We start from the raw sequence: 27,033 nt of genomic DNA on the forward strand, positions 1-27,033 counted from the left end.
GAAGGATTGCTCAGTCCTGTTTCCATGTTCCTCGTAGTCAGAAAAATAAATTGATATCAACATTGACACTAAAATCACCCTTCAGAGTCTTCAGGCCGCTGAGATGAAAGGTGGGAGATGGGGAGGGAGTTAATCTTTCACATTGCTATTGATTTACTCTCTCAGCTCATAGCAGAGAATAGCACCAGTTTGCACTCAGTTCAGACTTGAAAGTTGTGGTTTCTTCTCTTCAAACACAGAGACTAGAGATTATTTTGTTTAAAAATCAAAGCTCTGATTCTGCAGATGTTCAAGAATCTTTGATGGGGATATGGGAGGGACTCCTGATTCACCAGTGATTGAACTAAAGTATATTTGAGTAGGATATCATTCTTTCATTATAAAAGATAATAGAAGAAGCAGGAACACCAACAGTAGCTTTTCTTCTACATTTCATAGTACTCAGAAAGCAATGATGTGTCCCATTCAGATCCTGGATTTGTCAAGTAGCAGTATCAGCTTTGCATATAGTCTTTTCTTCTGAGCCACTTTTGATGAGAATTGGATATATAATTTTTGAGAGCCAGTCTAAGAGATTATTGTGTATCATTCTTCATACAATTTCTAGTTAGGAAATAGAGAAGTTGTTTTCCTGGCAGCCCAATTTTCCCTTTCCTCCTCATTTATTTTTTTTCCTAAACAGTTTCATGCTTTAAGATTCAATTTAAGATAATAGACTCTTTTCCCTTTTATTTTCTCCTTTGATGCTACTTTAAGGGAGTCTGTCATTCAGTATTAAAAGGAAAATATTCTAGCAAAAGTTGTGATTGTGATCCCTTGATAATTTTGTTCAATCTGCGGAAATGCAGAGGCCTTTCATGGGATGTTTCCTATCAATTTGTTCTTTTTAACATAGCATCCCATGAGTCAGGCCTTTATGTAACCCTATTTGCCAATGGCTGCAGAATCATTTTCACAATGAGAAGCGTAGGAAGTGCTCTCATTTCTCATTGAAATATTGAATTCCACATGTGGCTAGTGTAGCAGACTCCATGGTTCAGCTATAGACACCCTTTGCAGTTGTGTCATCCCATGATAATTATTTCTTTTCCTATTTTTTTTCATAGAAAACTGGAAGAAATAATTTTTGTTGTGTTGCAATTCAAGGCAGATGATTATGCATTAGCTCATACCAGAAAGGCTGATTTATTGCTGAAGCAAACTCGTATTGTTTGCCTCTCCAACTCACTTTTTTTTTTAAAGACATTAATTATTAAACTTTGTCAGTCACATTCATAAAAGGACATCTGAATCTTCTCTCATACAGTTGCAGATGATGAGTTAGAAACACCAGCTTTCCCCCAGTTCAGTCTCATCTGGCTGAGCATTGGTAACTGTCCCAGCTCATTAGATGTAACTGGCGATCGATCTACTGAATTTACAGCAAAACCATGACTTCTTATGAGGACAAATCCGGAGCACTCTTGTTTGCTGCTACTTCACACATCAAGCAAAAGCTCTTGTCCCTACCCAGGGACGTAATCCTCTTTACATAGGTGAAATGTTTATGAAAGTGGTAAATCTGTGGAAAGGGGACTGTGCCTAACCTGTAGTAATCCCATGCCCTTTGCTGAAGCTACTCTGCAGTCATATGTGTGGGATGTGAATCTGGCCTACTGCAGACTTAGATATGTATGCATAAAAAATACACCTTCAACTGTGTTGTTGTTTTTATTGTGAAAAGCCTTCCAAAGCCATACCTCAAAAGCAATCCCCTAAACTACACCTACAGCTGCATACTCACTACAGTGAGATCCTTGATGCTTAGCACATAGATGAGCATCATTCCTTCTGAGCCTGCATCAGAGCCCTGCAGAAAAACTCTCCCATGTTGCTCTGTAGTGACACTACATCAGTTCGTAGGAAAGTGCATGTCTGCATTGCAGTCGATAAAACATCAGCCACAGGCCCTGTCTTTCCTCCCTGCAGGCAGCTGTCGTGGGAATTCCTCTCTTCTTTCTCTAATGCTGCTCGATGGCCATCTATTCTGGCCTGTAACAGGGAAAGGTGCTGGGAAACCTATCTCAGGGGCTTATGTTGTGCTGAGGCATTATTCACAGGCCCACATATATAAAATTTCATGCAGAGTAACAGACATGTGAAAGGGTGCTTATTTAAATTATAAAGCAGAAAATAAAACAAGCCATTGCCTAAATGAATTCTGGCAAGATCTATGTTTGGGTCTACGGCTGGTTCCCAGTATCAAGGGAATGGCAAAGACGCTATTAATACTTTCAGAGACTGCAAGGCCTCATACAAAGTCTACATGGCAAAAAGGAGGTAAAGCCACAAATGTGGGCAATTTGCAAGGACCACACAGATTTTGATGTCTCTGCATATTCACTGGATCAAAGAATAGATGAGAATATATGTGAAATTACTGGGACATTTGCACAGTAAGAGAAAGGACTCTAATCTGTCACCTACATCCTAGGCAAATGCTCCATACGTTGCATTACTGGCTGTAATGAGAACTGCCTTCTCTTTGGAAAAAGAAAAGCATATGTAACAATCTTCTTTTTGCAGTGCTTAGTCCTCACTTTTTCCTGGAGGGAACTCAAAACCAGGCAGCACAATAATCTGAGGAAAGTTCAAAGAAAATGAGCCTTTATCTCACCTTAGTGTCGGTACCTCCTGTTCAAGGTACTGTTACTCAGCTTTTACCTGTGGGTAGGAAACATCGTCAGTCTGTTAGTTGTCTAGAAGCCAGGCACCACTACATTCAGTGTATTCACACCTCCTCTTTTAGATATAGACCTCAGATACCACTGTGGTGAACGTAATAGAAAGAGTAATGAGGAAATTTTCTATCTAATAATCTTTTTCTTTAGATCAGAGTATAAACTGTTTGCAGTACATAATGCATAAGACCACTCTTGCCATAAAGATAATGAGTCATAAAATACCTGCACACTGTAGGAGCATGCCCCTCCACAAGTCATCAGGACAAATCTATCAGCTGCTTAAGCTGATAGGAGTACCTTGTGATATCTGATGGGCCACAGAACAAATGATGTGCAAGTGCTGCAGCAGGTCTGTGCAGACAAAGTCATTGCCACACAGCTCACAGGTGCAGGTTTGGTTCCCTCCTGGAGGGAATAAGGTCTTTAATGGACTTTGCAGCATTCATGACAAGCAATTATGTCCAGGTCCATGACATTAAATGCATAGATGTGGCAGCACAGATCTCGGAGGCTGTCACAAATTGACACTAAATAAATTATCCAGGACCCTGGCTTGGTACAGCAGTTGCTTTCTTAGAAAATAGCATGGTGTTTTTTCCCTGCAGACTGGCAATTCGATTACTTCCTGTTATGGGGATTAATTGACCCACTTTGTTACTTCCAGCTAGTGAAAGTTAAACGGGGATGTAAAATCTGAGCATTAGTCAGTTATTTAGAGCCTAACCAAGGACTCATTTTTATTACATCTCATTCGCTGTACTGCCAAAACGTAACTGTACTTAAAATGACAATGTGAATATGTGCTGTGTATGCAAATTGTCTTAAAATAGTTGTTCGAGTTGCTCAAACATAGGAAAAAGAGGGAGTGACAGACTTAAGAGTTTAAATGCAGTAAGGCTGATGTCTCCCCACTTCCCAGCTTAGTTCCTAGAGCAAACTTATTTAACATCCCTCACTAGTAAGTCTGAATAGGACATACATGGTGGTGCAATATTTAAACTTCATGGCTAGCAAAATGTTCTGTGGAAAGAGGTATTATCTTTTTAATGACTGAAACAATCCTTTAAAGAAGTTTTAGTTTAGTTTCTTTTGACCTTAAAATCTAAACAAGAAGCTCATACCTACAAAATCTAGTCCTTTTGCAAATTACCTAAGGTCATAAACAAAGATCAGTATTAAATACAGAGTGTTACCGCCTTGTTCCTCAACACTGTGGATCCATAGCCATCATCTGTACTACAAAAAATAGATTTCTTCAGTCATTGATTCACTGGGTGTAATCTCAGCCTTAGGCATAGATATTGGTTGTCTGGCTATGGAGGAGGGATGTTTTATAGATTACCTGAGGTGAACAGGCACATCACTTGGGTTACTTAATTCAGTTGGTTTCCTCATCTTATGGGTAACATATCACATAGAATCATAGAATAGTTAGGGTTGGAAAGGACCTAAAGATCATCTAGTTCCACCCCCCCTGCCATGGGCAGGGACACCTCACACTAAAACACTGCACATATTTGAAACTAATCAAGCACTTTTTAAAATCTTGATTTTTTTTTTTACTCTAAGATGATGCTTCTTCACTTCTTAAATCTCCAGAATCATCTTGAAATTAAAGCAATAGATTTCATTATCAGTAATGTCTCTTCAGATTACTAAACCCCACTGTGTTCCTAATAAAATAGCTGCCAAGTTAAGACTGTTTCCCAAAGGTGCAGTTACTTCTGTGTAAGCAAGAGCAGCTTCCAAAAAACAAAGCGATGGGACTGATGCAGCTGGAATCAATATATATATTCATCTGAGAGGTAGAAATGCATGTGAATATAAGATGCTGGAAGAATAATTCCCATAGAAAAATCTAATTTAAATCAAGGACAGAATAATATTTGTAGGAATGGAAAGACACATTACACTGGGAATTAGCCTTTCCTGGAATACCTAGGTTACTTTGATCTTCCATAGAATTATGAGACTGCAAGTTAGTCATAATTGCTTTGTCCCTGTTTTTAACCTTATACTTACTTATTCTCAGTTTCCTTAGATTTTCTCAAAGTCCTAAGAAAAGATAATGTCCTCTTTCCAAATCAGAGTTAAGCATCATAAATTGTGCTCTGCAAGGGACTCAGAAGTGGTAAGTGGTTATGGTTAAATCTATCCTGTAGCTGATGTAAAGGACAAATTTGGCCCAAGAACCCATGATGTTCCCTTTTTCCTTACATGTGTGCTGGCAAGATTGCACAAGAGGTTTGTACCTTGGTGCTGATCTCCTTGCCTGTGTTTGTAAGTGTCTCCAGCCTGTCTCAGGAAAAATCATTTGTAGACATGACGTTCTGGATGCCTTATACCCATAAGGAATGGGTAGAACCAAAATCAGAGCTAGATCTGTGTCCTAATGGCGTGCGAGGTCGTACTCTTTTATCCATTCAATGAGCACAGAAGCACGGCCATAACGTAAGGAAGCTTTCTTTATGAGTAAATGCTCATGTTTGTGGGTAAGGCTTTCAAAATCTTGTCTGACATTTTAATGTATAATGAATTAATGATTTAGCAGTGAAATAGTGGGAAGAGTGAAGCCACCTGCATCTCAGTTATTGAGGAGGATGTGCGATGGCACACCCAGCAATCAGTCCTATGACCCACCATAAATACAGACTGTAAGGAGAGGAGACATTTAAAGCCAGGAGAAAACAAACTGGTAAACATGACTTGGATAAACTACAGTGAGAACCAGGTCTTGTAAACCATGGTAAGAAGAAATCCTTCTGGTGGCATGTGCCCAGGAAATCATGGGAAGCAGACATGACACTGCACTTTCTTGGAAGCAGTCAGGATCTGATGAGGTTAGGTCTAATTTAGATTTAGGTGGTTTTAGGATTTAGGGAAATGTCACTACATCCAGCCCTTGAGGCAGGCCCAGGAGACAGGCAACTAGACCAAGCTGTGTTTCAGCAGCTATTTCACACATGCAAACCACAGAGGGCCCTGCTGTGGGGGTTATGCAAATTAGAACAGCAGGTTGTGCCCACAAGGCAGCATGACCAGAAGAAGGTAATCCTGTGCTTTGGGGTACCCCCTCCGACCTTCAACCTTCGACCTCCAACCCAAGCACTGCATTAAAAATTCCAAGATGACTTGGCCCAAGGGTTGAATTTGGTCCCAGGGTGAAGGCAGAGATGTCCCTGTATTCTTATTGGAGATGAAGCATTACCAGACATCTGTGCAGATGATGGGTTTCCAGCCCAGAGCTGTGCTGGTGCCCTGCTGCACTTGGTGTGGGACACCGTTGCAAAACCAAGAAACACTGTTTGGGCTCAGCCTTGGGTAGGAATTAATTTTGCCTATATCACTGGATGCACTACATCTTGGAGAGACTATAAGCCCAACTCAGACACCCTGCAGCAGGGGAAAGAAAGTTGGTGAAGAGTCCAGAAATACGTGTCAAAGCCTCTTTTTGATTCCTTTTCAGCTTGTAGCTTTGCTTTGTCTGTCAGGGTATTTGTAATATTTTAGCATCTGTTTCATTGAAAAGTAGGTTTTTTTAATATCACGGGTTTATCTTTGTCTGTTTTTACAGTGCACAGTATCTCTCTATGCTGCAGTCCTGTAGCTAGGCTATCCCTTCCAAGATAATTAACTGCTCCTTAACTATGTTACGAAATGGCTGGAAGTTACCATCGATTTCCACACATTCTCAGGAACTTACGACCAAACTGTCCAACTTTCATTTGGTCACGAAAAGGCAGCAACATGAAAGACACAAGGAAGATCACCAGTGCCTTTACTACTGCTTTAGTGTGAAAACATCTGGACGTACATCCGCAGGGTCAAACAGAGATAGCTGAAACCCACATCATGTATAAGTCAGCTGCCATAGTGCTCAGGTCTATACAGCCATCCCAAAGGGAGCCAGAGTGAGGTGAGTGAAACCACCTTTAGGCAAAACAAATGTCTAAATTAGGTTGTTACTGGTAACTTCAAAGCTTTGCGTCTGGTCCCACTGCAGATTGCACTGGAGTTCTAACCAACTGGCCATCATGGAGAAAAAGCCACGGTCAGCACCTCACCAAAAGGGAGACACAAATCCGGGAGTAAATAAAAGAGCTGATCCTTGCATCCTGGTCACTTCAGTGAGCTTGTACTGTACCAGGAAGATACCTGTGCCACAGCAGAGATCTTAATGAAATGATTCCCCAGCTTTCCTCATTTATCCAACAGTACTGAACAGGGTCTTCAGCTTTCTGCATAGTCACTCATCTGTGCATGTAAAGGAGAAACAGCTGCATCCTTAAGGAGGCTGAGAAAGAAAGGAGTGACCTGGAAAGACTGTGAAGGATGGATTTTTCCTGCAGAAGGGGCCACAAAGCAGCTGTTTCCAAGGTGGTTGTGTGGGATGGGAGCTGCAAAGTGAACTCAAGGCATTAAGTAGGATTTCCCTTCCATTTCTGGCTGCATCATAAATCCCTCATAGTAAATTAAGGCTTTTGTGTGTACCAGGTGTCCCAGTGGCAGAACTGAGGCATGCAGAAAACAAAAGCATGGTTAAAGCCATGCTTTCCAAGCACTGGGATGGTTTCATTCAGAGTTCAGGCTAAGGGGAGGATGATCTTGCACCTTAAGTATTCTGAGAGATTCAGTCAAGCCGTGGCTCTTTAGCAGGGAGCTGTGGGGATACATTTGTAATGTGGTGGGAGGCAGAGCTGAAGGCCATATATGTAGATAAAGAGAGGTTGAGGAGGGATTTTTTTGATTTATCCCTGCTGGCTCAGGCATACCTCTTAACCCTTATAGTGTTAGCCCTCGTGAGCGAAGTGTGGTGCCCTTGCCCAGGCACCAGGAGACTCCGTGTCTGCCATCAGCTGTGCCTTCCTGCTGTTTGTACAGAGCACAGAGCTAACAGCAGAACAAATCTGTGCAAACAAACAGGGGCTGCAGAACTGTATCCCAGGGTGAAACAAACCCCCCAAAGCTCAGAGCCTAGAGAAAGCTGGAAGGAAGTACAGGGCTGTGATCCTGGAGGAGATTGGACTTAATGGCAGGGAAGTTTCTGTTGCTGGAGGGGGTCACCTCAGTGCTGCTCTGCCCTGGCTCCCAGCTACACCCATGAGGGGTCTCCTCACTGGAGGGTGCACACGTATAAGGTGCCTATAGGGATAGGATTAGCCAGGTGATGCTGTACATGAAGAGGTCAGGGCTGGGCACTTGGCAGAAGGAGGGAAGAAATAAAACTGACCTCAGACGCCTGAAGGGAAAAGCAGTTGTGCTCCCTCTGCAGGATGGGAATACGGGGTGCAATAAATGATGGGAGCAATACCCCTCTTACGTTCCCTTCAATACTGGCAGACAGAAAAGCCACATTTCGGTGGCTCTCCTACCCTGTCCTTCCCCAGAGGCTGCAGGTGCTGTGTTGGCCAAAGGGGCAAATGACAGGGCAAAGATAGATGAAGACACAAGAACATTTCTGCTGAAGCTGTTAAGACCCCACTATTGAATTTCCTCCTGCATAAGGCCAAGGCTTCACGCTCAGTGATCAGAGCAGCTTCACAGCAGCTCCTGGCCCCAGAAAGGTTTTGCTGAGGACACCCAGCAGATCACAAAAACCTTTCTTTACTGAGCAGGACTTGTGAGGCAACCAGACCTCACAACAGCTTTCCAGACACGCTTGTTTTGTTGGACATATCCATCCAGGGGGGGCAGTGGGGTCCTAGTACAGGTTGCAAGTAGCTGAATTGCAGCACCTTGTTCTTCACCAAGGCCAGATTATGCCTGCCAAAATCTCCTCTGTGTGCACACATGGAAAGATGGAAAAATAAAAATTAATTACTTTTCCTGAAAAATGGTGCTGAGCATCATTTACCAGAAATGCAGACAGCCTTCCACATCACACAGGAGCCCCCCAGTCATGAGAGTCTTGTGGAGGGAAGGACTTGTCCTGGTGCTACCATTTTCTTAACTCATCTTTCAGTAAAGGAAAACAATGCAGGCAAAACCCTGGATGGGCAATAAATCAGAGACTAGAAAATATAGAAAGGAGGTTCCTATATTACTCTAGTCATCATCATGTGTGAATTTGGATATGTTTGTTTGGATTTCTTTAGGTGCAGGAGAAAGTGAAAGTGACAGTCTGATACTATGAAAATATAGGTATAAATAAAAATTGCATGAACTTTTCAAAATTAGGATGCTTTAATTTAAACAACAGCTACACAGCAGTATTCCACTGTGAGTCAGCTTCCAGAGATCAAAATCTCTATGGGGAAACCAGGTTCAGTTCCCTCTCTACAGCCATTTTATTTTGTGTGGTACTGCTGAACAGATTCCTTAATTGCTCCACATCTCAGTTTCCTCATAACTAATTGTACTTCCTTTCCTGCAGATTATTTTAGTTTGCTTTGTCTTATAAATTATATTCAAAAGAAGCTACTCAGGATGCAAAAACGTGTACCGCACAGTTGTGAAATTAATGCTACATTAAAATTGTCTCGATTCTGCCTCTTGAACTTCCATTTTGGACTCTCCCTGAGGCACAAGTGGTTTGACAATTAAATTCTATAACATAATGCAGATAGGGGACAGAACTGAGGTTGCACACTAATCACCCCTTTCCTTCATCTCTAATGCTTGACTTTGAAGCCTAAATAGAGTTCTTTTAATGTATTGCTAAGTGTCACTTTCTATGTAATTTTAAATAAAGAGGTAAAAACTCAATTATTTTATGTCTTTTTTTGTATGCATTCATTATACAGTATTACTAGAAAGGGCATACTGACTACTCTGCATTGCTGTCACATCTACCTCCTCTGCCAACATTTGGCCTCCCCTGGTGGTGCCTGTACAAAGCAGAGTACTGCTAACAGGATGAGGGGTGGCCCAGTAGGAGACAGGAGGAGAGGGGGGAATTGAAGGACCCCGGTCTCTCTTTCTTTCCATTTCCATAACATCTGATCCAGCCAGAGCTGGTCATCAGACCTTAGCAGCCAAGGCCACTCCAACCCACCCTTGCTCCGCTAACTTGGAGGCCCTAGCAAAACCTACCTGCATTTTTATGGAAAAATAAAATGCATTTCCATAGTTCCAGGGATTCCTTCTGCAATGTTTCAAAGGCTGGCTGCAAACACCAGCAATGCAGAACCTCTCAGTTACAGAAAGTGTCAAATGATCAGAATAGATGGGTTAGTATTGGCAGTAGTGGTAATAACACAGTCCTGAGCCAGCCTGGATGTTGCTATAATCAGTCCCTAGGTTAACATGAGATTGCTGGAGTTCTTGTGCTTTGTGTGTATGGGTGTCACTGGGTGCCTGCATGCTGGTCTGTGTGAGTCCCCTCTGCATCAGCCTGGTCTGCTGTGGAAACTAGAAAGCGGTGAGATGTGTCTGTCTGGTGCTTTTCCCTAGGGAGAGCTGACGACTCTTGTTGTTTGTGGGGGGAAGTTGTCAAAATATTCATTGACTCTGCAAAATGCGGGTCAGTGCAGCATTATAAGTGGGGGTTTTCTGTGATCTATTTTGTTTCCATTTGGTATTAAATAGTATAAGAAAGACCTTGTACAGCAAATGCCTACCCTGCCTGTGTTGTCTGAATCCCTTGGCAACAGGCAGAGCATTCATATCGATATCAAAAAGTAAGATGAGCTAGAGAATTGAACACCTGCTGGTAATATCATTTGGTGATGAGAGCATAACAGCCTGCTTGTCCTGCCCAGGGAATTGTAGAAGTCATAAGGTGATCAAACTCCTGGCAAATGGACCAAACCCAGTCCTCTCACCAAGGAGGTCAAAGAGGGAACCAATGAGGAGGGTGCAGCTGGGGTGGGTCCTGTTTATTCATAATTAAAATGAATAAAACCATTTCAAGATAGTGGATTAGAGAGAGGAACACAAGTAAAGAAATAAACAGAGTGAGGACAATGGGCCATTTAGCCTCATTCAGATCTCAGGTTCAGGAAACACAGAACAAGTATTTTCTGTATTACACTAGTCAATTTGAACAGATCCAAGAACCACGGTCATTTTTCTAGGTGGCAACCCTACTTATTCTTTTGTTCAGATATTTTCTGAAGATATTTGGAATGAAGGATGCTGGTTTTGGCTGGAATAGATGTAATAGTAGCTAGCATGGAGCTATGTTTTGGATTTGTGCTGAAAACAGTGTTGATAACAGACCAAAGTTTTAGTTACTGCTGAGCAGTGCTTATGCAGAGTCCACACCTTTTCTGCCTCTCACCCCACCCCACCAGCAAGGATGCTGAGGGTGAACAAGTTGCTGGGCGGGGACACAACCAGGGCAGTTGGTGCCAACTGACCAAAGGGATATCCCATTCCATACTGTGTCACGCTCAGCATATAAACCTGGAGGGGGAGAAGAAGCAAACAAGGGACATTTGGAGTTAAGGCATTCATTTTCCGAAGTCACCTTTATGCACAATGGAGCCCTGCTTTCCTGGAGATGGTTGAACAAGTGCCTGCTCATGGGAAGTGGTGAACCAATTCCTTTATTTTGCTTTGCTTGTGTGTATGGCTTTGTCTTTATCTGTTAAACTGTCTTAATGTCAACCAATGCATTGTTTTCTCACTTTTACTCTTCCAATTCTCTCTCCCATCCCACCAAGGCTGAGTAAGTAAACGGCTTTCTGGGGCTTAGTTGCTGGCTGGGGTTAAACCACCATAAAACGACATTAAGTCATTCCAACATCACCTTATTCCCTGATGTAGACTCTACAATTTTTATGTAAATTTCTACACTTGTTTCTACAAGTTTTAGGTAAAAACATGGCCTTCTGCTTTTTACCCAGTCAGTAAAATCCAAACCTGAGGTTATTAACTAGCAGATGAAGAGAGGGCAAAGTGGTGGCTCATGGCTCTGACCTCAAACACCCACAGACCTCATTATGTAAGAAATGAAGGAGGACAAAAATAGGGGAATCTGCCTCTTAATTTGGGAACCCACATATCCAGAGCTATTTGCCAGTTATTTCATTTCAGTAGCACTCACAAGCCCTGTCTCAGCTTGGTTTCTGATGAGAGAGGAGTTGCATTTAGTGCTGGCACCACACTTGCCTCCTTCAGAGCAAGACTTTCCGTTGGGAATGAAAATGGCCATGCACTGCTCATGCTGTGCCAAACATCAGGCCAGTGCAGCAAGGAGCTCCAAGCAACATGTGTGGAGGGAGGTTGCAATGCAGGTCTCTGTAGCCCCTCACCATGACAGAGCTGTGCGAACCACTCCGGGATTAACTCACATGCCTGCCCAGAACTTCAGGGTGAGACTGTGCTTTCCCTGATTCACACGCAACACCAAAGGCTCCAAAATCCCATCAAGGAAGGCCTAAAAAGCTGCTGAAAAATCCAGAAGGTGAGGGGGAGCAAGCTTTCCTCCCTGCTCCCTGACTGAAGAAGTGGAGAGTTGTTGTAAAAAGAAGTGGCTGGTAAAACTTTGTCTTTATTTTGTCAGTGACTTCACTAGGACCCAGATCAGCTCTATTGATTTCTTCCTGATGAAAGGTAAACACATGCTTGTATCAGTGGGTAAACATGCTGCACCCAGGAATTAGTTGTCCATGGTCATAGCAAAGGAGGTAGTAAACTCAGATATTGGAGTATTTGCAGATTGCAGCAGTGAAACTTATCTAACCTTTCAGCGGCTCTTTAAAGTGATATTATTATTAGCCCTTGTTCAGAGGATGGCAGGCAGGCAGCCAGTAAAGCACTTAAGAGTTTACCATCATCCATCTGCTCCTCTATAGATTTCAAGATTGTGGAAATTTTCCTTTTTAGGACTTACTTGGAACATGATTTGTGGGCCACTTGCCACATTGCTATATAAGTGTGTCTTGTGTGCTTTAGGCAGAGGTATGTGACAGGTATTTTATCAATGAGGAACTCTTGATTGAACAGTATTTCCATTCATTCCTCTGCTTGTTTATTTGTGTAATAAAACTACCCCTCGTGTTCTCAAAGCATACATCAGGATAACAAGCATTTTGCACTGCAGTGAGAGGCTTATACAAACACATACACACAGCCTTCCAGCTCTCAGTGAAATGAAGGTTAAAATTAAAAGGCCTTATTTTTAAAAACTTGAATGATGTGGGTTTCTCTTAATTCTTGTAATTGCATGATAGCTAGTACAGCAGCGTCTGGGATCCTAGGTAAATGGTAGTTGGGGATTAGTATCATGGCATTGTAGAGTGCTAAGACACAAGAAAAACTCGGCCCCTGCCCCAGACCCATGCAGTCTAAGCAGTCTTTTTATGCTGCTTTTCCTGTGATTTTTCAGACTGTAGCCAGTCCAGCACTAGCCTGACAGAGCTCGTTGCAGAGCTGACATTAATGGGGCTGAGAGCACTGAGGGCAAGTTCAGCCCTTCTGGTGAGGTGCTGACAGCTGAAGAAAGCTGATTTACAATGGACCTTGGTTTATGGAGAGGGTTCCTATAAAGTTGGTTCTTCCCTGAATTCCTTCAGAGTTCCACATTCACGACTTCATAAATAATGGGCAAGATCAAAGGTGTAATTATGTTAAATTACATTAGTTTACAAAAGCCTTCTGTTTCAGGCCATCTTGTGATATCACAGCTTTTACCTAGGCTCCAGCAAGCCCCTCCAAAGCTCCTGCCTTTTACCTATGCTGCTCCACTGTCCTTGGCTCCCAAAAGTTGCATTTCCAGAAACTGTTGCTTTTCATTTGCTCTCTGATGAGCTTGGGAAGGGCTTAGAGCATGGTGTCACCCTATACACCCACAATATTCCTAGCAATGTCTCTGAAATGGTCTGCATGCCAGAAAGCTGGAGCTTCTCCTTCCAAGAGGCAATGTGAACCATGGGAAGTGAGCAGTATAAACCTACCTCTTATTCACTTTGCAGCTTATTTCATCCACATTATGCTCTGATGACCGCAGCACTGTACGTGCTTCTCAGTTTCTAAATGGAAATGCTGGTGGTGGGGCAGTGAATTCAATTAAGAAGTAGCTCCTGCTCCAGACAGATAAAGTGATGTAACCCAGAATAGGACATGGCAGGACTTACCCAGCCCATTCCCTATCAAGGAGACTGGGTGGATGATTTCCAAGAGACCCAAACCTTTAAGCTATAGATAAGCCAGTTCTACCACAAAATAGATGGACAGAGGGACAAAATGGTGCCTCCTTAAAACTGTTGCCTTGGGGATGGGGACAATTCCTGAAGAATAGTTAACACTTGTGAGAAGGGCAGCTGACAAGGTCAAAATTTAGACCTTGTCAGACCATGTGACACGCGAGGCAACTGCTCCCACCAGCCTTGCATAAGGTCACACCAATTGGGCATGTGGCCCCTTGAAGCCTTTCCTGTGATCGCATGGCTCTCTTTCTGCCTGGTTCCCCTAGCTTGCCACTTTCCCCAGGCTCATTTCCAGTGAGTGCCTGCTGACTTCACATACCATCAAACCTCTGAGGACCCGTTGTGTGTCTTTCACAGGCAAGTTGCACTGCATATTTCCTCGTGACTTTGGTGAGATTTGAGTTGGCACAGGCCACAGGTTTCAAACAAGTGGGGGATGAAGTGCCGTGATCTGCAGGCAGCTCTACCAGCTTCTTTATGTTGCTTTGGTACGTGCACAGACCAGTGTGTGAGGAGCACAGAAACTGGAAAAAAAAAGAAAAAGGAAGACTATGACTTTGAGAGAATTGAAGCATGTGTTCAACTCCTATGGATTTCAATGGGCTGTGGGGACCTGCTAAACAGGGCTTCTGACTGGAGTAAATATGTTTGGATTAAACTTGGACAGAGAAGTAACAAGCTCTTCCAGGCTTAAAAAATACACCTTGTGGCTCATTAAATGCTTTTCCACATGGCTCCTTGGAACATCTGCAGTCGGTGCTGCCCCTTTCTCCACACAAACTCAATACAAGTCTGCATGAATCCTTTCCTTGACTATAAACATGTTTTTATCTGGGAGAAGGTCCACTTCTCCACGGAAGGCCTCTCTCAGCAGGGCTTCACATCCACCCTTGGCAGCAACCTCCTTATGCAGACAATGGACTCTTCCCTGGCTTCCAGAGTGAATGACCTTCCAGTTCTTGGCAGGCCCTAAAGCTCAGGCTTCCCACAATCCAAGACACCATTGTTGCAAGTACACTGGAAATGTATGAGTGTTTAGAAGTAGCAGTCATATTATTATTTTTTCTTTGTACCTTTTATGTCTGTAGAAGACATAAGCAATGTGGATAAAGGCTTCCAGAAACACCGGTGGCAATAGGTTCCCCACCTGCAATACCTTGACAGTGGCGTGTTGTTTGTTTCCTGGTTTTCAGGGCTTTTTCATTTTTTGTCCAGAAAATACTGAGCACCCCCAGTTTTCAGATGAGGTTTCTCTGACGAGTTCTCAAACTGGCTGTCCAGGCACACCAATCGGGTTTGTGAGCATTTAGGATGTGAAACTCTGGCAGCCTGCTCCTCCTCTATAAAAACTGGAGAAACGTGAGGAATGGGGCGAGGGGGGGAGGGGAAACCATTTTGCACAGCAAAATGGCAGTTAGCAACTATGTTTAAAAAAATTGCAGAATGTAAGAAGAAATAAAGCACTTTCATGGTACCTGCTACAACAGCCAGATTTCTGCATAGGCAAGGAATAAAGATAAGGTTATAACAACAGGTGCAATTCTAGTTTTAATACTATACAGATTAATAAAGAACAGTGACCAAAGGTCAGAAGGCGTTAACTCTAAGACTATTTAGGGCTCAGACTACTTTGAAAAAGCATTATTTTCAGCCCTTTTTATTTTCAAGAAGGCTTTGGGTGGGCTATGTCAGATATAGGAAGGAAGCACTGAACATGTAAAGACTTTCTTTACTGAATTATTTAGTGTTCATGAAAGATGCCAGATGGGGAGCCTTTGGGACTCAAGCCTGCTTTTTATCTGCAAAATGGACATAGAATGAAAAGTGATAAATTTACCAAGCTCCTTTTAGAGGCAGCTCCCAAGGCTGCCTGTCCTGACCTGGAGTTTTTGCCACAAGGGGCACGAATTTGCTTTACCACCCTACCTTTACAGCCCCGGCTGTTCCTGCTGCAAAGTGTGATGGAAGTGGTATATATTGTGAAAAACGAGGCAGAGACCCAGCTCTCCTCTGGCAGAAGGGCTGATGCTTGCTCATCCTTTCCATGTTCTGCTGAGAGGTTGACACCTGGGTCAGAGCAATCCCAGACACAGTTACAGGCTGGGCAGAGAAGAGATTCAGAGCAGCCCTGCGGAGAAGGACTTGGGGGTGCTGGTCGATGAGAAAATGAACATGAACCAGCTTCAGTGTGCGCTTGAAGCCCAGAAAGCCAACCGTATCCTGGGCTGCATCAAAAGGAGCGTGACCAGCAGGTCAAAGGAGGTGATCCTGCCCCTTTACTCTGCTCTCGTGAGACCTCACCTGGAGTATTGTGTTCAGTTCTGGTGTCCTCAACATAAAAAGGACATGGAACTGTTGGAACAAGTCCAGAGGAGCGCCACGAGGATGATCAGGGGACTGGAGCACCTCCTGTATGAAGACAGGCTGAGAAAGTTGGGGCTGTTCAGCCTGGAGAAGAGAAGGCTGCATGGAGACCTCATAGCAGCCTTCCAGTATCTGAAGGGGGCCTATAGGGATGCTGGGGAGGGACTCTTCATCAGGGACTGTAGTGATAGGAACAAGAGGTAACATGGTTAAAACTTAAACATGGGAAGTTCAGGTTAGATATAAGGAATAAGTTCTTTCTTATTCTCTCCAACATACACAAAACCCCATGTCCTCAGCTGCTTCCCGTAGGACATGCCTTCTAGCCCTTTCACTAACAAGTACCAAAATGATCATATTTTTATATGTATTGATCAAATACCAAGTAACCATATGTTGATATCAAAGTGATTTAGAATGAAAATTTTGAATTAAGTCAGCAATGCAATCAGCTCAATCCAAATAGCAGGCTTTAATCCCGTTAGGTAAGTACTTTGTACTCACTTTTGAAACCACAGTTGAACTGCATCAGTGAATAACCACTGATGACAACACAAATAACTTTTGTGCAAAACTTAATACATTTCACTGCTACTTGCATTCTGCTACTCAGGAAGATCTAATACTAAGACGTATATCCTTATATAACCTACAGTGTACGCACTCAGGTTGCCTGAGTTCTAGCTATGTGTGGATAGAAATTAGTATGTGACACTTAAGGTACGAAGACTCTCTGCTTCAGCCTGAATGACACACAGAAAGAAAATACTGCAAGACATCATTTAAAACAAATCTGTTCCCTAACATGCATGACTAAAAGCAGACAGGCAGATTAAACTGTGATTATTTAATGCATTAAAAATCAATGGGATATGTTCACAGGACAGTCTGAGCATATCTTAGTTTGTGTCCTGAATTTCCAAAAAACCAGAGCTGCATTGATAACATTGTACTGCCAGTAATAACTACCTGACTATGATTTACTGCTGTTTTCTGACTAATAAACAAGCCTTAATACACTCAGTGACCAGACCATTGCAAGTGACATCTTATTATAAGCTGTTCCAAAATGAATATCAATGAACAAAAAAAGAAAAAAATCCTTTCAGCTACATAAGTAGAGGATACATCAGCCTTGTAGACTATTTCACTGATGTCACTAAAAGTAGAGGTAAAAAAATCCCTATGCTTTCGTTATTGTGATGATTTAGGTTTCCCGTTTTTATCCTTTTCCCATATACCTGTGTTACAATAACTCTTCACTCTCCACAACAGCTGGTCACAGCTTTGTACTGGGGCTGGCAACTTGAATCTGTAGAGAATGCACATGAGGGGAGAGAGGTCTGCACATGGTGGAGTAAGAAAATAGGCTCACAAGTCAGTACTTTATAGGATTTGTGGTACTACAGATCAAGCTCTAATTTAAGTTTTACTTGCAAAACCCAGATGCTTATCCCAAAGCATTGTTAGAGTGCAAGATTTGCCTGACACAGAATCATGACCATCCAAACTCATGTAGAGGGGGTGGAACTGTGTGACCTTAAGGTTCTTTCCAAGCCCCGTGCCATGGACAGGGATGCTGCTCTGTTCAAGCCAGAGTGGGATCACACCACCCTTTAAACAACTGACCCCACAAATGGAAAAAGGACAAAACGCGGAAGTGCTGAGAAAACTCTCATCATAGCCTTCTAGTGTATGAAAAGAATAAGAGATAAGGAGCTTCTAGCCCACAAAAGCTATGTCCATGACTGATACATGGGATTATGCCCCAGGGGCTTGAGAGGAATGTTACCTACTCCAGCAGAAGAAACCTGATTCAGAAACAAGCTTCGGGTCCTGAGAAGCCTGTGGTACTTGTAGGAAAACAGCTGACCAGTGATGTCTGGCCATAGACCTGTCAGATAAAAGCATTGCCAGTTGCCTCAGAGCACACAAAAGAGGAGGAAAGTTGTGTGTGCTAGCAGGCTCCATGCCAGGCTTCAAGCAATAAAAGGAGTTTATTCAGCCCTTGGAGGGGGAATGTGTATAGAATGTAGCCCTGATGCAGTCCAGACCTTCTCTATGCTCTTCCAGGAGGAGTCTCAGGACACCTGCAAAGGAAAATATTCTTGCTGGACTGTAACTCCAAATCATTCCTCTGGAGACTGGCTAGTGTACTTCAGGCTAACTTTTAACACCGAATCAGTGCCAGAGCACAGAGGAATGTGACCAGCAACGATCTGAAGGGTGAGGTGAAGGAGAGGCAAGAGGTTGGCTGACCTGCCTCTGAGCATGAGAAGAGCCAGCTGTAAAGAAATAAGCATCAAGAGAGGATGGCATGAGGGACTGGGAGCCATCTTCCAGATATTCACATACCTGATACTGTGGAAACACCAGCCAGCTCCAAGGAGGCAAACCCCAGAGGCATCTTTTCTTGCAGCAGCTCTGAATCAATGGTCCCAAAGAGACCCATGCAGCTGGATACATTATTTTGTGGATCTGAGCCATGATGTCCTACATAATCAAATTACACACTGAGGCCCAAGAATAATGGGAAAAAGTTCTCCCTGACTGCCTGGCTAGCTTTCCACTCCAGCCTGCTGCTGTTGTGTACTGCTGAGACCCAGACTGGACACCAGTGCAGTTTCACGAGTCCTCCATGGGGCACTTGTGAAAACCACCTCCCTCAACCTGCTAATCGTACTCACAGTAATGCAACCCAAACATAACCCAGTAATGTCAACCTGTCACTGTTTTCACCTTTGCAGTGCCTTGCTGCTTTGGAGCTCAGTCAAGAGTTCTGACTGAACCAGAAGCTCTTCCTTTTGTACAGATCTGGCAGCGTCAAGACTGGTACAGTGCAGGTGAGAATTAAAGGCCATTTCCATTTACAGAAGAATTATATTCATAGCTAATGCCAATACTGATTTTCCTGAGGAGTGGCTTGAGTCAGAAAACCCCAGCACCCACCAGAGACAAAGCTGTGTCAGTCTGCATGTGGGTTTTACAGATTCCCATCTCAGCAGTGTAACATCCTGTCTTGACCAAAACTTAGTCAGCAGAAGGTCTGTACAGAGAAGATAAACCGAAAGTGCAACGGAACGAGGATGCTGAAGAGGTTAGGTGGTGTTTCATTGCTGTGAAGAGTGCAGCAGAAGCTTGATGCCATTTCAGGAGTCTGGGAAGCGTTTCTCATGGGAATCTGGAAGGTGTGAGAGCAAAAGCACCTCCAGTGTAGAAACAACCCAGTTACAGTGCTCAGGCCAGTAGCGCAGGCAGGCAACCACGTATCACAGCAAGAGACATGCCGCCAGAGCACAACTTCGATGGAATATCAAAATCTTCAGCACAAAGATTCCTAGCAAATACAAAGGAGCAGGGTAACTAATCTCCTATCATAGCAACATCTAAGATTTGAATTAACCTGCCTAGGCCTTAAATTTCGTTGCTTCACATGAGGCTTGTGTGTCTCAGGTTAATTGTGTGGACCTCTGGTAATTGGCCCAAATATAGCACAAGGAGATTTTCATGCTAAGCCAACATCAATACTGTGCATCAAAGGCTGTCCTGAATATTCCCCCTCAGTTGCTCAGTCATCTTTGATCTAAAAAATGAAAAGAGCAAAGGATTTTGTTGTTATTTTTATTCCTTCTCCCCCAGCCCAAGATTGAGGTTACTGAAAATACAAACAGAGAAAAGGTGGCAAAACATTAAAAATACCAAGTAAAGAGCAGTGATGATGGAGTGAAGTAAACAGAAAGAAATAGTCTTAGAAAAAAGAGTTGCTGATGGGAGAAAGACATGCTGTAGACACAGGATATGACAGTGGATGCGGTGCTGAAGAAAAGCCTAGATGTGATATTATAAATGAGGGAAGGGGATCAGTCCATGACTCCTGCAGGGTATGAAGATCAGGTCATCTTTTATTCAGTCATCTATGTGCCAGCCAGTTGACCTCAATGTGGTCTGCTTCAGAAGCCAACAGGAAGTCACTAGGACCTGTGGCACACAGGCAAAAAGGCCTTGTACATTTGAGCCTAGTTGGGAATAATAATTATTAGGGAAACAGATGTTCCTATGTGACCCTCGTACTACTCACATAAAAAACAAAGGGACCTCATGTCACCCCCTGTTGCTAGCTACAGAGGAGAGAAGGGGCTGCTCCATCCATACCGAGTCTGAGGGAGCAAACCAAGCTTCTCATGGGCAAAAGAAGGAAAACAGAAGAACCACAGAGGAGCATGTAGAGAAAGATGGGAAGTGAAAAGGAGAGGACACTTGGAGTTCAGGGTATTTGGGGATTCAAAGTTTTTGTTCTAAGACTGCACTGGGGACTCTATCCTCCCAGCAGTCCTGAGTCCTTCCTCTTGACAGCTTCGCAAAACAAACAACTTGCTTTTAGCAACACTGAGACCGAGTCGAGCCCCAGAGTTATAAAAGTTTGGCTCCAGGAAGGGTTGCTCACAAGCTTTTCATTCAGGCTTGAACTTCAGGCCCATTAATTACAGAAGGATGGATCCCCAGTGTGGAAACCTGGATGAACGCACAAAATGTACGAGGACATTCAGACCTTAATCCTCCAGTCTGGCCTCACTCCTAATTTACAGCCCCAGGAAATCTCTTTCCAAGAAAGCACCTTCTTCCTTATCCTGTGCTATTATCATCTCTCTTCCCAGCAGTCTTGCATGTACCTCCACGGAGTGCAGTTTTGGGGAATGAAGGACAGCAAAGTGTTTCCGACAGCAACAGAAAAAACCAATCTGGACACACGGGTTCATAACCTTGCAAAATGAAATGTTTGTGCTCGTTTGATGACAAACTAATTTCTTAAAGGGGTAAAAATTAGCTCTTGATGAAATACTGTGTTTTAAATCACCTCCAAATGCACGCAGTTCACTGAGCCTTCATTTTCCAGCTTGGCCACTAAAGTGGAAAACTTGCTATTTACACAGCTCTGATTGTGAATCATTTGTGTTCTTGGCTATAAAAATGATTTTTAAAATATGCAGAAAAAAAGAACAAAGAGAAATAAAAAATCAGGAACATGCAACAAGCAAAGAACCAAGAAAAGAAAGAAAGGAAAGTCACTCCTGAAGCTGTTTGGGTTGCTTTGATAAAAATGTCACCAGACATTTTTGCTGTATGCAAATAAAACCTCACCAAAACTTATTCCTGTTCTGTAACAAATCAAATATTGATCAGAAATACATTTCAAAAGGCTGCTGATGTAAATCCCAAGGAAAAGAGACTCCATGTTTTCTATCAAAAATTAAAGCTATAAAGCAAAAAGACAAAATTTTGTCAGGAGTGAAAATGTGTTAGTCCAGGCATCTGATGCAAGAGAGCATCAGGCAGCACCACCAAGGTAAACAGATGAAATATGAAGCCCCTTCTGCATCCCTGCCAGAAAAACAGTGGGTATGTTTGACATGCTAAAAATGTGCCTACTGTTATGCTGGCTTTAAATTGGAATCATTAGAAAAAAGGACCTTAGCAAACACAGCTTTACCTCCCCACCTTTTGCTGCTGTATTTTTTCCAGTCTCATCGGTGTGCTTCTGCATTGCAGGCTGATACCTGAGCCCTGCCTTTGTTGCATGTTAGGGCTTTCATCAGCATGCCATCTGGAGCAGCATGCTCATATGGAAACCACTATCAATTCCCCTGCAAAGCCAGATAATGGGATTCACTCTCCCTTCTTCCTGTTACAGTCTTCTAAGGGCCAAATCTTCTCTCCATTTACAGTTCAGATAGTCCCACCCACTCAGCGATGCTGTCCTGCATTTACACTAATGCAACTGAAGGCTAATTTTGGCCCTAAGTTATTTGTATACTCAGATATTAACTTAATGTAGGCCATTTTCTGAGCTTGGTTCCTCTCTGTAACGTGTATCAATTTACTGAAAGCAAGAGCATCCTTCTTAGCTTCCCGTATCACAGGTACACATTCAGAGCATGGGCAGGGAGAGAGTTTTCATTTTGCCAATTATGGCTGTGGTGGCAGTAGGATGAGATTGACTTGCATTTACATCCATTACTGTATTGCAAACTTTGTTCAGTGGAGGATATTTTATATGATGGGTTCCTCCTGTACCATTTGGCAGCCAATCCTTCATAATCTGAAGTTCCCTTTCGTTGCTGAACTGCTCCCCTCCCAGTGGAGCTGGTTTGCATGTTGATTTGGAATAGAATGAAAACTCAGTGAACTACAAAAGCCTATTGCAGAGATTTTTGGCAATGTATGACCAACATCCTCTTTTACTCTCAGCCCATTATTTTCTTCAGCATCTGCTCAGCTGATTAGTTTTAATGAGCAGTAACTCCACTGGTGCATAAGGGAATTCACAGCTCAGTAGGTAGGGGGAAAGAAAATGAGCAGGAGCAGTAGAAAATGGCTGTATGCAGGTGGCCGTCTCCAGAACAGTTACCTTTACATGCACATCAGATGTACGATGTGAGGAAACATTCTGCTTGTACACTGCAGCCACTGTGGAACTCTCCTGTACTAAGTAGTGGTTCCCATTGGAAGAGGCTCTTTGAAATACAAAACCACAGATAGCTACTACAGATAAACAGCGAAAAGTGAAGTTATGTCTTGGAAGTGCTGTGTCTCCAGATACATGTAAGCCATTGTGAGTTATTTCCCTAAAAATCCCCATGACGTGCTGCGCATGATCAGAGGAGGAAGCCTCTATGCTTGGATTCTGAATCTTGCAATTTCCCTCCTCCTTGCACGTTTGTCCTGTGTTTTCCCTTGGGAGCAGGTTTCCCCCTCCTACCCTGTGCCTGTACATGCCAAAGAGCAGCTTCATGCTGAGCAGACAGCGCAACGAACAGAAAGCAAACAGCAGCGGTGTCAGAATCAGGCCCCCTGGTTTGCAGGCAATACCACCTCCTTCAGCCCCAGTGTTTGCTCTGATTTCCATGCCTGGAACATGCAAGACCTTCAGGGCGTTGGGTCCCTGGTGGCTAATGGGACTCTTGTCCTACATCCCTTTGTTTATGTTCACATATTCCTGACATTTTCCAAACATTATCATTCAGGTACAACACATACCTCTTCATTGATACTGTTTTTCCGTTCATCTCCCTTGGGCCAGGAGAAGGAGCTGGACATTGCAGTGACTCTTGAGAGCCAGCAACATGGGCCCTTCCAGTCCAGGAACTATGCATTATGCTATATGCCATCTTGGATGGGGCTTTGACAAACTTGGTCTAGTGGAAGGTGTCCCTGTTCATGGCAGGGGGGTTGGAACTGGATAAGCTTTAATGTCCCTTCCAACTCAAACAATTCTGTGATTAGACCATGCACAAAAGTGAGCTGCTAAATTAGTTTCAGGATGCAAATAGCAGCATACTGACACTGTTGTGGTTTAAGCGCAGGCTGTAAGTCAGCCATGCAGCCCTTTCACTCCGCTCCCCCCCCCAGAGGGATGGGGAGGAGAATCGAAAGAATGTAACTCCCATGGGTTGAGATAAGAACAGTCCAGTAACTAAGGTATAACACAAATCACTGCTGCTACCATCAATGATAATAATGATAAGGGAAATAACAAGGGAAGAGAATACAATACCACTCATCGATGCTGAGCCCAACTGAGTAGTGAACCAGCCCTTCTGGGTAACTCCCAGTTGCCCCCCCAGGCATGATGTGCTGTGGTAATGAATACTTCTTTGGTCAGTTTGGGTCAGGTGCCCTGTCTCTGCTTCCTCCTGGCTTCCCCTCCTCCCTGGCAGAGCATGAGGCTCACAAAGTCCTTGGTCAGACTAAACATTTCAGCAGTAACTAAAAACATCGGTGTTATCAGCGCTGTTCCCAGGCCAAAAGTCAAAAACAGAGTGATGCTCCAGCTACTGAGGAGGAGAAAAATGACTGCTACCGCTGAACCCAGGACAGATAGCAAGATGGTTCAGGAAGACCATTGTACTGGTGGGTCTGGACAGAGCTTTGGCATAGCCTGGACCTAGGACATCACTCTTTCGCAGTTACTGCTGCAGTGTGTGGAGAGACAAGGGAGTGCTGGATTTTGTCCCAGCTTTCCTCAGCATTCAGTGCTCCTGTGGTAGGATGTGGTCAGAAGTTTCAATAGTCATTTTCTCCATTCAGGAAATGCTGAGAAGTCGGAACCAAAATTCTGCTTGAAAAAAAATAGTGCTTTTTGTGAAAAACTGTGCATTAGAGGTCAAAATGAGTAGACAATAAATCCAGCGTCAGCTCTTCCACAAATTAAGTGTTCTGACCAGTGGACTATTTACTAGCCTTTTTAGTGTTATTTTTACTGTCAGCGTGTGAAAGATTCCTGTTCCTCTGTGGTAAAGAGAATAAAATTCATAATCTCAAAAAGTGCGCCAGACTGTGAAAACCCTTTTAAGTGCAGACTCATTTCAGTTTAAGAAATTTAGTTTCTCTCCACTACCCACAACTGTCAGATCATTTCATCCTAGTCAGTGGTACACTGAAGAGACAAACTGAATGAAAAATGAAAAGGGAGACTATTTTCTGTCTTATTTGTTGATTAAATAACCACTTATATCGTGTGTGCTAAGTACAGATGTTGCAAAATCAGAAGAAAGATTGAATGAATTGAACAGGGGCATAAAACCAGTGACTTGCTATTCGCTGCCATCTGCCCCTCATGCTTCAGCCATCACATAGAGGCAGCTGGGCATGCAGAAGGAGCTGGTCCGGTTGATTTCTACTTCTCCTCATTCTAGAGCAGAACCAGTGTTACACCTGCTGTGGCTTTCCCCCCAGTGACCCCTCCATATCTACACACCAGCAGCTATTCCTCCTGATCAGGTCATGCAGTGCTCAGCTTCCATTGCTCATGTGCTCTTTTCTTCTCCCAACAAAGGTGGTCTGGGGCATCACGGCGGGGTTTAATTCTCCATGCCACAGCTGTGGTGGCTCCCAGGCTGCGTTTCTCTGGCAGAGGGAAGAAACGTGATGGGGGAACCGGCTGCGTGCACCGTGAAAACGCCTTACCTTCATTGATTTTAATGAGGAACCCCTCCAGCCTGTGAAGAACTGGTATTTCCTGGCTCATAATGTGCCTCCATCACCTTCATCCTTGGCAAATTGTACCCTGCACATCCCTCTTACCTTCCCACTGCCTGCTGTGGACCTGTGAAACGTCTTTTCACAGGCATTGGGCTGGGGAGGACAAGGCTTTCAAAGTAAAGGGATGGTAAGGGCAGGCAGGCAGCTTTGCTGTAAGGAAGAAAGCAAGTTCTCCATCACACAAAGTCATTTCCCAAAATGCACAAACCACAGATGCCTACTTTACATACACAGCAAACAGGGGTGCTGCTTCAGCATGGTGCCTGCTAAGGAGGGAGCATGCAGGGTTACTTTGCATTGTTACCTCTGAAATGCAACATTGAACTATTAAACTTTAATAGCACTAAAAAGGCTGGGGCACAAAAGCCTTGATGCGCATTTGTAATGGGCAAAGGGAGAAGCCTTTCAAGCCAGATTTATTTCTGTGCTCTTGGATAGCTGCTGAGAAGAGACAGGTCTGGGTTGCAAGGCTCCACCGCCCTTCCTTCTGCCCTCTAGTGCCAGATAGGAAAACTAAATGTAAAGAATGAAGAACGCGATTTCCTTCTCTCAGTTCAGCGCACTAGATAAATAGAAGAGGAGGAAGAAAGCACTATTTGTAGCTGCACGCTTTGATACCAGTTAAGGTAAAACATGCCAGAAACAGTAAAGTCACAGGGCCACTGTCAAACAGGGTTTATGGTGTTGCTTGGGAACCAGCTGCACCACTGCAAAGGTGCTGGGAGAGGACACGATGGAATTGTTCCTGCCTTTTTGAGCTGGACCTAAGCCTGCCAAAAGTGATGAAGACTCCAAACAAGGCAGGCGCTCACTGCTTTGTGCCACAGGTTGGGACAGGTGTATCCATCTCCATAACTGCTCAAGGATGGGTCTGTTCCAGTCCTGCTGCTTCCTTTAGATTAAAACCTTCAGAAAGCTTGGCGCCAAAATATTTACAGTAGGGAAGCACCTGCTGTTTAACACTTGGAACCTCATTTAATTCACAATTGTTCTTAATCTCTGCCTCCTAACAGCACCTCATCAGGCTGAGTCAGACCTGTTAGCCTGACTGCTCTCTTCCTAAAATGTGGTGGGAAAGGCAGCTGAGCTGAGGGAGCACTCCCAGTGCTGGCATTTGCTTCTGCGTGCTTCCGTACTCAACATCTTCTTGCTCACCAAAGGTGTAAGGGAAAAGCCACACTGCTATAATTCCAGCAGCTTCTACAAAACAGGAGAGCTGCCACCTACATATTCAGCTGCCAAAAGCAGGTGAAAGCTCCAGGACATCCAAGGTACAAACATAAACAGGAAAAGATGCGAAAGGGACATGAAGGACTGGCTCAGTTTGAGCAACAGGGCTGATTGATGCAGCTCAAGGATGATGCTGAGGCTTGGTAAGCCAGTGCATAGGGCTGGAAATCAGTTGCCTGAAGGTGACTACTGCCAAGCAAGCCTAATGAGGACTAACATGGCTGAGCAAGCTTGGTCATCAAAGGGACAAGAGTCTCGCAGGAGGACAGGCAGCACTCCCTGATCCACAGAGCAGTGTCATCTTGACCTCAACTCGCATCAGGCTGCAGTTTTGAAGCTCTAATGTCCTTCTGATGCTCGAGGCAACACACCAGTTGGGGGTTCCTGACCATCTGCTCTCTCATCCCACTGAAAGGGCACTGCCCTGAGATGTGTGAACTGTTCTTCCTTGCTTCTCTTCCACACCCCTACAGTTTTCTCTCGCCTTCCCCTCCTACTGCTTTGCTTTTCACCTGGACCAGCAAGATGAGACCTTGACTCATGACATCCAGCCCAGGGGCCTGGCTGCCACTGTTGGCTCCCTT

The sequence above is a fragment of the Neopsephotus bourkii genome, unplaced genomic scaffold, assembly GCF_033783945.1.
Source record: "Neopsephotus bourkii isolate Nb327-2 ecotype Australia unplaced genomic scaffold, CSIRO-AGI_Nbou_v1 NB_53, whole genome shotgun sequence".
Classification (NCBI taxonomy): domain Eukaryota; kingdom Metazoa; phylum Chordata; class Aves; order Psittaciformes; family Psittacidae; genus Neopsephotus; species Neopsephotus bourkii.